This window comes from Gossypium hirsutum, chromosome A07 (assembly GCF_007990345.1).
Source record: "Gossypium hirsutum isolate 1008001.06 chromosome A07, Gossypium_hirsutum_v2.1, whole genome shotgun sequence".
Taxonomy (NCBI): Eukaryota; Viridiplantae; Streptophyta; class Magnoliopsida; order Malvales; family Malvaceae; genus Gossypium; species Gossypium hirsutum.
In genome coordinates this window covers 40926312-40938659 of record NC_053430.1, presented here as the reverse complement: position 1 = coordinate 40938659, position 12348 = coordinate 40926312, and positions in this window count along the sequence as shown.

Here is a 12348-nt window from a genome sequence, read left to right as displayed (position 1 = left end):
AAGACGAAGGGGCTAGAGAAGCCTACCTCCGAATGATGGATGCTTGGTATGCGGAGTTCGTTTGTGCGAATCCGAACACTCCACCTCCCCCACCTCCTTCGATTCCTCAATATTCCCCGGTAGCTCCGCAAGGCGCAAACTTGATTAGGAGAGAGAAGCCTCCGGTAGACAAGATTAGGAAGTAAGGGGTTGAGGAATTCCGAGCTAATTTAGATGACGACCCAGAGAAAGCAGAGTTTTGGCTAGAAAATACCAGCAGGGTATTTGATGAACTGTCGTGCATACCTGAAGAGTGCATGAAGTGTGCAGTATCGCTCTTGAGAGATTCGGCCTACCAATGGTGGAACACTCTCGTGTCTGTGGTACCGAGAGAGAGAGTAACTTGGGAATTCTCCCAGGAAGAGTTCCGAAAGAAGTATATTAGCCAGAGGTTCATAAACCAGAAAAGGAAGGAATTTCTAGAGTTGAAGCAAGGTAGTAAGACTGTGACAGAGTATGAACGTGAATTTGTGAAACTCAGCAAGTATGTGCGTGAGTGCGTATCCACTGAAGCTACCATGTGTAAAAGGTTTGAGGATGGTCTAAATGAGGATATCCGAGTATTTGTTGGCATTTTAGAGATAAGAAAATTTATGGTGCTCGTTGAGAGAGCATGCAAGGTAGAAGAATTGGTTAAAAAGAGGAGAAAGGCGGCTATTGAGTCGCGGGATTTAAGAAAAAGACAGATGGGGAAATCACATCTGTCCTCATCTAAGAAGTCTAAGGAATTCTCTACTTGACCGAATGCTTCGGTGGGGTTTTCGAATAGAAACAAGAACCAGTAGAATATGACTTCTAGAGCCCAGACCACTTTCGTCATGAGCGTCGATAGTGCTCGACCGAATAGGCGAGAATGTTTGCAATGTGGTAGGCGTCACTTCGGTGAGTGCCGAGGTAAAGAAAGAGGGTGCTTCAAATGTGAGTCGCTGGACCACTTCATCTGAGACTGTCCCGAAATGGAAGAGAGAGAGAAAGGGAAGAAGTGAATATAAGTAATGCTCTGTTGAGGGGTAGACCACAAAAGAACTCTGGAAGCGAGGCTACTAGCAGAGGTGCGCCAAGAGATGTTGCAGTGAGGTCCGAGGGCAGAGCGCCTGCAAGGACTTACGCTATTCGTGCCCGTGAAGAGGCAGAGTCTCCCGACGTGATCATGGGTACCTTTTCTATCCATAATATATCTGTCATTGCTTTAATTGACCCGAGGTCTACCCACTCCTATATTTGTATGAAATTAATATCCCATATGAACATGTTAGTAGAGCCCATAAAATTTGTGATAAAAGTGTCCAACCCTTTGGGTAGATATGTGCTAGTAGACCAAGTGTGTAGAAATTGTCCTTTGACAATTAGGGGTCATTATTTTCTGACTAACTTGATTTTATTATCGTTTAATGAATTTGATGTAATCCTTGGGATAGATTGGTTGACTTCTCATAGTGTTGTAGTGGACTGTAGGAGAAAAGTTATTAAGTTGAAATATGAAGACGAAATTATTTTTCGGGTTGAACCAAATGAGTAATTTGCTTGTAATAGTATTGTCTTTGACTACTGAGAAATGTTTGAGAAAATGATATAAGGCTTATCTGGTTTTTTTATTGAATACTCAAGTGTCTGAATCTAAGGTTAAATCGATACCAGTGGCTTGTGAGTTTATGACGTGTTACCGAAGGAATTACCCAGATTACCTCCAGTGAGGAAAGTTGAGTTTGGAATCGAGTTGGTCCCTGGTACGACACCCATCCCGATTGCTCCTACGGAGTTAAAGGAATTGAAAGCTCAACTACAAGAGTTAACTGACAAGGGCTTTGCAAGACCAAGCTTTTCCTTGTGGGGTGCTCTGATGCTCTTTGTGAAAAAGAAAGATGGGTCGATGAGGTTATGTATCAACTATAGATAGCTCAATAAGGTAACAGTGAAGAACAAGTATCCTTTGCCAAGGATCGATGACCAATTTGATCAGTTAAAAGGAGCCACTGTATTTTCCAAGATTGACCTGAGGTCAGGATACTACCAGTTAAGGGTGAAAGAGCATGATGTACTGAAGACTGCGTTTTAGACAAGATACGGGCATTATGTGTTCCTCGTCATGCCCTTTGGTTTGACTAATGCCCTGGCGGTGTTTATGGATTTGATGAACGCATTTTTTGGCCGTATTTGGATAAGTTCGTGGTGGTCTTTATCGACGACATACTAATTTACTCAGGTGAAGAGAGTGAGCACGCGAAGCATTTAAGGAGTGTATTATAGACCTGGAGAGACAAAAAATTGTATGCCAAGTTCAGCAAAAGCGAATTTTGGCTTAAGGAGGTTAGATTTCTAAGACATATTGTGTTAGGTGACGGGATTAGAGTTGACCCAAGAAAAATCTCGGCTATTTTTTAATGGAAACCGTCAAAAAATGTGACAGAGGTCCAAAGCTTTTTGGGTTTGGTCGGATACTATAGGCGGTTTGTAAACGAATTCTCTATGATAGCTACCTCGATGACAAGACTGCTGCAAAAAAATGTCAAGTTCGAATGGATAGAAAAGTGCCAATGGAGTTTGGAGCAATTAAAAGCTTTGTTAACCGAAGCCCCAGTGTTAATTCAATTGGAGTCGGGTAAGGAATTTGTGATATATAGCGACGCCTCTTTGAATGGTTTGGGTGCGTGATTATGCAAGAAGGCAAGGTTATAGCCTATGCCTGAAGACAGCTAAAGCCACATGAGAAAAATTACCTGATGCATGATCTAGAGTTGGCCGCCATCGTGTTCGCATTGAAGATTTGGAGGCACCATTTGTATGGAGAGAAATGTCGAGTATTCATTGACTGCAAAAGTCTCAAGTATTTATTGACACAGAAGGAATTGAATCTACGTCAATGAAGGTGGTTAGAGTTAATAAAGGATTATGAGCTGATAATTGACTATCACCCAGGAAAGGCGAATGTAGTCACCGATGCCTTGAGTAGAAAGTCATTATTCACCCTGAGATCCATTAATACTCAGTTGGCTATGTCTAGCGATGGTTCTATCTAGCAAAGTTGAGAGCTAGACTGACATTTTTAGAAGAGATCCGTGAAGCGCAGAAAGATAATAAGGAGTTGCAAGCTAAGATGACTCAGTGTGAAACGGAATATGAATTCGAGTTTCGTATTGGTGTTGATGGATGTTTAATGTTCAAAAATAGAGTTTGTTTACCGAAGGACAATGAGCTTATTTAGAAGATTCTGTGAGAGGCACATAATGGTTGTTTGTCCGTCCACCTGGGCAGTGTAAAAATGTACAACGACTTGAAGAAAATGTATTGGTGGTCAGGGATGAAAAGACATATTTCAGAGTTCGTTTCCAAGTGTCTTGTGTGTCAGCAAGTGAAGGCTGAACACTAAATACCTTCGGGTCTACTTCAACCTATAACTGTCCCAGAGTGGAAGTGGGATCGAATTACCATGGATTTTGTGATGGGTTTGCCAGTAACCCTGAAGAAAAAGGATGCTGTTTGGGTTGTTGTGGATAGGCTAACAAAGTTGGCACATTTTATACCAGTGCGTACCGGCTACTCCCTTGAGAGATTGATTGAGTTGTACGTTTCCGAGATTGTGAGACTACATAGGGTGCCCTTGTCGATTGTTTCAGATAGGGACCTGAGATTTACCTTGAGGTTTTGGAAAAAGTTACAAGAGGCATTGGGAACAAAGTTGAGTTTTAGCATGGTATTTCACTCGCAAATTGATGGCCAGTCGGAAAGAGTGATTTAGATTTTAGAAGACATGTTGCGGTGTTGTATTTTTGAGTTTCAAGGCAGTTGGGAAAGGTACTTGCCATTGGTTGAATTCGCCTACAAAAACAGTTATCATACAAGTCTGAAAATGGGGCCTTATGAGGCTTTGTATGGGCAAAAGTGTTGAATGCCCTTATATTGGACCGAGCTCAGAGAGGGTCAGATTTACGGGATCGAATTAATCAAAGAGAGTGAAGAGAAAGTTAAAGTGATTCGCAATTGTTTGAAGGCTGCCTCGAATAGGCAGAAATCCTGTGCAGATTTGAAACAGAAAGAGATCGAATTCCAACTCGGTGATCGAGTGTTTTTAAAAGTATCCCCGTGGAAGAAAGTACTTAGACTTGGTAGAAGAGGCAAGTTGAGTTCTCGTTTGATAGGACCTTATGAGATTACCGAGAGAGTAGGGTCAGTTTCCTATCGATTGGCTTTGCCACCAGAATTGGAAAAGATTCATGACGTGTTTCATGTGTCCATGCTACGCTAATATAGATCAGACCCTTCGCATGTGATTGTGCCAATAGAGGTTGAGATTCATTCAGACATGACTTATGGCGAAGAGCCGACCAAGATTTTAGCTCGTGAAGTCAAACAGTTAAGGAATAAGAGTATAACACTCGTGAAAGTTTTGTGGCATAGACATGGAGTTGAGGAAGCCACATGGGAACCCGAAGAGTTTATGAGAGATCAGTACCCAAACTTATTCACCGGTAAGATTTTCGGGGACCACAAATGTAACAGCCTGATTTAGGGCCTAGTCAGAATAGTGGTCTTGGGACCACAAATCCAGAGTCAAATAAATTATTTTATTATTATTTTGGAGTCATTTCATGTTTATATTTGTGTGTGAAAAATTTGGCGAGTTAATTTTGACGTTCGTGAGCTTAATTGAGAAAAAAGACTAAATCGCATAAAATGCAAAAGTCCTAAATTGATAGCTAAAAGTGTCAAATAGCTAGAGAATAAAAATTGGAGGCCTTTGAAGGGCAATTAGACCCTTAGAAATAGGGTGGCCGGTCATAGGGGACAGTGAATTGGAAATTTCCAATGTTAGGTAATTGATTTTTGACTTTTTAACTAAAGTAGAAATAATATAATCAAATGATGATATCATCTCCTTCACCTCTTCTTCTTCACCGATTTTTTCAGCAAAAATAGGGCTTTTGGGAGCTTGAAATTTCAGCAACTTTAAGCCTTCACAAGTAAGTGATTTTTATGGCTTTTCTTGAATATTTTTGTACTTTTGAGACCCTTGAAGCATGAGCTTTCAAATGAGGGTACTATTTTGCAAAATGATTAAGAGTGTAGGGTTTTTCCATGAAAGGATTTATAATTTTTTCTGAGTTTTTATGGAAGAAAATGAGTCTTGGGTGTCTTATAAACAACTTTTGTTAAAGGTGTTAGCAAGAAAACACCTAAAAGGACTATATTGCATAAGTTGTAAAATAGATGTTAAGTATGTGAAATAGTAGGAATTTGAAGTTGCTATAAGAGTAAAAAGGGTTCGGCTAGGCTTAAGATATGAGGAAATTTGATAAAAATCAATTTTCGGGCCTAGGGGCAAAGTGGTCATTTTGTTAAAGTTTAGGGGCAAAATGGTCATTTGATCAAAAATATGAATTTTGGATTGCCTAATTTTAATTAGTGACTAAATAAGTACATTTTTCTATTATAGATCAAGAAATACCGAATCTAAACCTAAACCGGGAGAAAGCCAAGCAAATCGATTAAATCGACTAGTCGCCACATTTTGTAATCCGAGGTAAGTTGTATGTAAATAATACAACTACAATATTAATGTATGTGTTGAATTGTACTTGAATTTAATATAGCATGAATTGCTTGATTGTGGAATTGAGAAAGCATGATAGTAATAGAGATAGTAGAGTTCCCGTTTGAACCTAGGAAATAAATCATATATTCAAGCCATAACATATGGGTTATTGTGAGCTAGTGTGAGACATGTTTGGGACATGCATCGACCATAGTATAAGAGCTAGTGTAAGACCATGTTTGGGACATGTCATTGGCATTGAGACGAGTGCTACTATAAGACATGTCTTGGACATGCATCGGCCTCGAGACGTAAGCCAGTGTAAGACATGTCTGGGACATGCATCGGCTACGAGATGTGTCAGTGTAACACCATGCCTATGACATGGCATCGACACCTTACCCCATGTTTGAGACTTGATGAATATCTGATAGTGTTTGAAATGGTTCAACGGTGAAAATTATGATTTCAAGTTAATGAGGAGAGTGTAACTGTGTTGTGAGTGGTACAGGTACCTGTTTGGTATATATATACAATATGAGCCCATTTTATGATATCCGATATGTACTGAATATTAATGAGTAAGTTTTTCTTATGCCCAATTTTATGTTATGAGTTTGTTGATGAATGGTAAAGTTATGTTGTATATTCATTTATGTGCAACTTACTAAGATTTATGCTTACTCCCTCTCATTTTTCGTTTTCTTATAGTGCTGCCTATCTAGCTCAAGGATCAACGGGAATCAGAGATATCGATCACACTATCAATCAAAACATTCGGTATAGTTTGATTTATATTTTTGAATATGGCATGTATAGGGCTTAGACTACTATTTTTGTATCATTGGAAACTGGTCAAATGTGTTGGCTTGGGTTGGAAACCCTTCATTTTGTATTAAGCCTTGAATAATGACAAATATTCATTTTGATTTATGCAAATGAAGTTATTCTCATGAAAGAATAATTTCTTAATTCATATGTAGTCTATTGTGGCTGATTTGGTTGCATGAGATAGTTTTATCTTGATTGTGGTTGCTATTATGTAGTTTATGTAAGTAGGGGTGGCAAATAGGCTTGGTAAATAGCCTTATATTGTCCACATGGGTAGACACACGAGCTTGTGTCTAGGCCATGTGTGACGCACGGTCTGCCCCATGGACGTGTGGTTCGGCCGTGGGTCCGCTACACATAAAAATTTCAAGTCAGTATGCATGATAATAAACACATGGGAAGAGACACGGCCATGTGTCTTAGTCGTGTAAGAGACACGGCCTAGCACACGGGCGTATGCCTTGGCTATGTGACATTTTGGGGATGCTGACGTTAGAAACAGAATGTCCATGTTTTTACACACGGGCTAGGACACGGGCGTGTGCCAGGCCGTGTGAAAGCCCCTGTAGATGTGCTTTTAGAATTAATTCCACATAGGTGGAGGACACGAGCATGTCCCCATATTACCTAGGCCGTGTGAGCCATATTGGCTATCAACACAACGATGTTGAAATGGCCACATGGGCGTGTTGCCCTTTTACACGGGTATGTACGCTGTTTCAAAGTCAAATTTTCTATAGATGGTTTAAGGACCCGAGTTGATCTCGAATAGTTTTCAATGGTCAATTTGGGGCTCGTAGAGCCATAATAAGATGTTTAAAGTAGAAATTGAAAAAGTTCTAATTTGGATCAAGTCTCAGTGACTTGGGGAACGCTTGTATGCATGAGATCGAGTTAGGTAATGCCTCGTATTCCGCTCTGGCGTGGGTTACGGGTATGGGGTGTTACAATTTAGTAACATATATTATTAGGGATGTTCTTGATGAAATCAAAATAAGAGACAGACTAAGACAGAATTACAGAGACATGGTTCGATTAGCTTGCTACACATCTCAAATCAAGCTAAAATGAGTTGAAGATACCTTAAAAGATGCTGATTGGATCCAGGCCATGCAAGAAGATTTGTAACAATTTGAGAGAAATGAAGTGTGAGAGCTAGTGGCTAAACCATCCAGTTGCGTCATAATTAGCACCAAATGGAGCTTCAAAAATAAGGTAGATAAACAAGTAAACATCACTAGAAACAAGGCCAAACTTGTGGCTCAAGGTTATTGATCTGCCACGAATTACACTATTATTTACATCCTTTTTACACATAACTCTAGCTTGTTTGATGGCTAAATCAAAGCATCTTAGTATATATTTAGGTTTTCATACTTAAAGTAGTAATTTATGCTTTCTAGTAGTTTTTATTACATTTTATATATCTAAATAAAGTTACATGGGCTTGTAAGTCAAGTCGAGAGCTAAAGATGCATATTCGAGCCGAAACTGATGCTTATGTCGTGACACCAAGATATTGATGTCTCAACATCGAAGATAGAAGCTAAAAACAAGTTATGGAGTAAAATTTCCCTCAATGTCCCGACACGGCCCTTTGATCTTTTGACATTAGAAGCTGATGTTGCAACATTGCATATTTGTGTTACAACATCGCTCCTGCGTAGCCCAAAAAGTCCCTGCATGTGAAAAATGCGTTTTGGAGGGAAATTAGGAGTATTTTTCCTAGTCAAACTCTAAGTACTTCAAGGACAATTTAGGCACTTTAATATTCCAAGTTTAGTCTATTTAAAGGCCATCGTAATCAGTTAAAACACACAATTTTAGGGAGATAGATAATATACTTAGGGTTTTTATTCTTAGTTTTTATTTAGGATATTTTATGTTCTTATAATTGGAGGATCATATTCCGAAGTGAGACTCCTGTGAATGGAGATTATTTCGGAGCCATGCTTTCATTGATAAATACATGAGCATCTTTTTTCCTTTATTCTATTCTTTATATCTATTTCTTTAATATTGTTTAGTTGAATGTTTGTGTAAAGATTAGAATCAATTTATGCTTTATCCATATCTTGCATGATTTCAACTGTTCTAATCTTATTAATTGATTCAAGGATAGAGTTTCTTAGAGATCAGCTATTTGGGAGAGGAAGAACTTAAACCTTAGGCTTGACAACCTTAGAAACTCATTTAGGTTGGAATTAACCCAAAATTGGTATGGCCTATCTGTGAACACCATAACCCCAAACCGGTGTAAACTGTAAGGTCAAACGATAAGTAGTTCTTGCTGACTCGTTATTCTAGTGGATGTATTGGAAGATCCTACTAGGGTTTCGACTAGTTGATTGATTAGAACTCTATATCAATAATTAATTAGGTAAAACAACTGGATTTAGGCTAAAGGAACTCCCGTAGTCGAAACAAGGGATGGGAGAAACTGATATATAACTTAGGAGTAGATTTAGGTTTAATTTAATTTATTTAGTTTATTAATATTATTATTTTGCTTCCATATTAACACTACTAATTTGCGATTCAAGTAGATTAGTAATTATTTTCCGTAATTGGTTTGATAACAGTCTTTCCTAAACTGTAATCTCTTGGGTACGATCCTCGGAGTACTTACCTACTTCATTGTAACTCTATTACATCATGACCCATATACTTGCGGACACCACCTCAAATCTATATTTTTAGTTGCAATATTCATACTTTGGACGTTGGTACATCCAGAGGTAGTCAGTTACAACCAAGTAGAGAGTATTGATTTTGAAGAAACATTTGCTCTTGTGGAAAGCATTGAGGCAATTTAATTATTGCTTATTTTAGTTGCATATATTAACATCAAGTTGATTCAAATGGATGTTAAAGGTGCTTTCTTGAATGGATTTTTTAAGAAAGAGGTGTATGTTGCTCAGTGTAACACCCCTCACCCGTCTCTGTCACCAGATTAGGGTTATGGGATGCTACCTTACAAAACATAACATAATTATACTATATCGATGCAAAACATCCCTAAACAATTGTTAGTTATCAAACATATAACAAAAAACATGTTATTCATATACTATTAGTGTTAAATCGAGCTTAACGAAGCTATACATAGTACCTGAAACTGTAATCACCAGCACAGAGTGCCTGGAACACCCTAATGACATGTAATTTATATCCTAGCTATTCACTAAGTGCACATAGTCTTTAACCTGTATTCTGTAGTCATTACATGCTCATAACTTTATAACATGATCACATACATTCCTTAGACTAACATATATCAATACAACCTTGTACAATGCCAAACTTTACATTTCAATCTTTTACTTTTCCACTTTCAAAACTACTTCAATTAGTCACATGAAATATACATAAATATATGATCACACACATAATTAAGTTGAATTATCATCAAGCATAATAAACATAGCATGAACTTACCAAAACAAAGTAACTACCAATACCTAGACAACGACTACTCAACGACTTTTCTTTTCTCGTGATTATCAACTGATTGATCCATTTCTTGATCTAAATATAATAGTTTAATTCAATTAATCAATTCAAATAAGTTAAATATTTAAATTCATGTATTTAACCCTTTATCAATATTTTACACATTTACCCTGAACTTTTACCTTTTATTCATTTTAATCTCTAAACCTGAAACTTTTAAATCTATCACAATTAAACCCAACCAATGCTAGCAAAATTGTCTAGGGTCCTCATACAGCCCATAATTTATAAAACATTTTCAAGAATTTCATGTCAATATTACTATTTCATTAATTTAGTCCTTAAACTTAAAATCAACCAAAATCACTTTGCAAAATAGTCCTATTTAACAACAAAGCTTCAAACTCAACCATATAACACCAAGAACATTAAAAAATCATCAATGGTAAATTTTGAAACCTTCAATACTTTTATGAATTAATCCCTAAGTTAGCTAGATTCAGTTACAATGAACTCAAAAACATAAAAATTACTAAAAACGGATTAAAAACACATACCATGCAATTGAAATAAGCTGGTCGAACCTCTCCTAAAGCTCTAATGGTGTTTCAGTCAACCAAAATGAAAAATGAAGAAGATGATACTTGTTTTATTATTTTATCTTAGCTTATATTTTTATTTAATTTCCAAAATGCCATTAATTTACATATTTTTAAACTAAATTTTTGTTGAGGTTTTCTTCTTCTTTTTAAAAAATTTATGTTCTTTTTCACTCTTTTTCCTTCCTAGTTGTTCCTCTCCTCTCCTTCTCCCTCTCCCTCTCCCATTCTTCCTCAATGTTTCCCTTTCTACTTCCTTGCGCCGTCCAAAATATTATGTTTCCCACTATTATTTTGTTGTCACTTTGCCTATTTTTTTCTACTATTTTTCCATCCATGTTAATGATATTATTAATCTTTAAATCAGTCCCTTACTGCTCTAAAATTGCCCAAAATTAGCCTCTCTTTGCTGCCATAAAATCTCCATAAATGCTCATCTTCTCCACTCGTGTTGGTGCTAGTTCGTTCTCTTTTCCTTCTCTTTTATTTTTCTTCAATTTTCGATTATTGTTGTTGTTTTACAACCATTTTACTGATGTTTCCAGCCTCTTGTTGTTTTTTTATAAAAAAAGTCTATTCTGTGATTCATTTAACCTCTATATTACCGGTCAAAACAACCCCCTTTGCAGCCAATTCTTATGATGTTGCCACCCCTTTAAACACCAATTTTAGGCTGCTTTTTTTGCCATTGAGAATCATATTTTTTCCTCACTTTTTCCTTTTTAAAACAACCCCTCACCTTACTGTTTTAGTGCACATTTGATTTCGTTTACATCGCCATAGTCGTATTACCTTATTGATTTTTGATGATTTTTATATTGAAAAATCAAATCTAAACTCCTCGGGTCAACAATGACGACAAACCTAATTGACATTTTCATTTAGCAGTGAAATAATATTTGTTCAATTTTGAGTCGTGGAAAAATTGTAGATTTTTAATTAGTGCAGCGGACTTGCGAAATTCAGGTGTGGGACTTAATTAAATGTGAATTGTCTATGTGAGTACTTCTTGATTGATTTGGTCATATGATGGCATGTCTTTTAAGGTTGTCTGATTGATGCTTTTGTTTGGCAACTTGCTCGAATATTAAAGACTCTGTTTGGGATTGCCTAAATGTGAAATCGTAATATGGGATTTTCAGATGGTTCACCTTTATTAAGGTTGATTATGACGTGCATTATATTGTATATTATGAAAATTGTTATCATTCATTGGATGTAAGTATGACATGTGACTCTTTATGACACTGCTAGTATAATATCCCGTTTTGCAGTGGTGTCAGAAATAGTGGTTTTGAGGCTACCAAATCCAAGGAGTAGGTTCGTAAATATTATATTTAATATTTACGAGTAAAATATGGTTTTTAAAGGGTTTTTTATATGATAATATATGTTATTTAAACGATTTATTAAGTTCAAGTGGTTTGACCTTAAGGTCAAGTGGTTTTAGAAAATGAGGTATCGAGACCTTGTTTCTATAAACTAAGCCATAAATATTTTTATAAATATTTAAGGAGTGACATTAAAGTAGTATTAAATTTTCGTTGAAAAATTTTAATGTTTCGATGGTTAATTAATTAAAAAGGACTAAATTATAAAAGATGTAAAATTTAATCACTATTTGATTTGAGTGATTAAATGGTTATTTGAATAAAGGAAAAGAGACTTAAATAGTAAATTTACCATTCAAAGATTGGTGGGCACTAGTGGCCTTATAAATTGTTAATGTTTGGTTTTAATTACAAGGGTAAAAGAGTAAATTATTAATTATGTATATTATAATCAAAACATGACAAAATTAATTATCATCTTCTTTAACATTGGTTCCACTGGAATTTGTTGAAGAAGGAAGCCATAACTAGGGCTTAACATTTGGCCAACTTTGGCTTGTTGAAT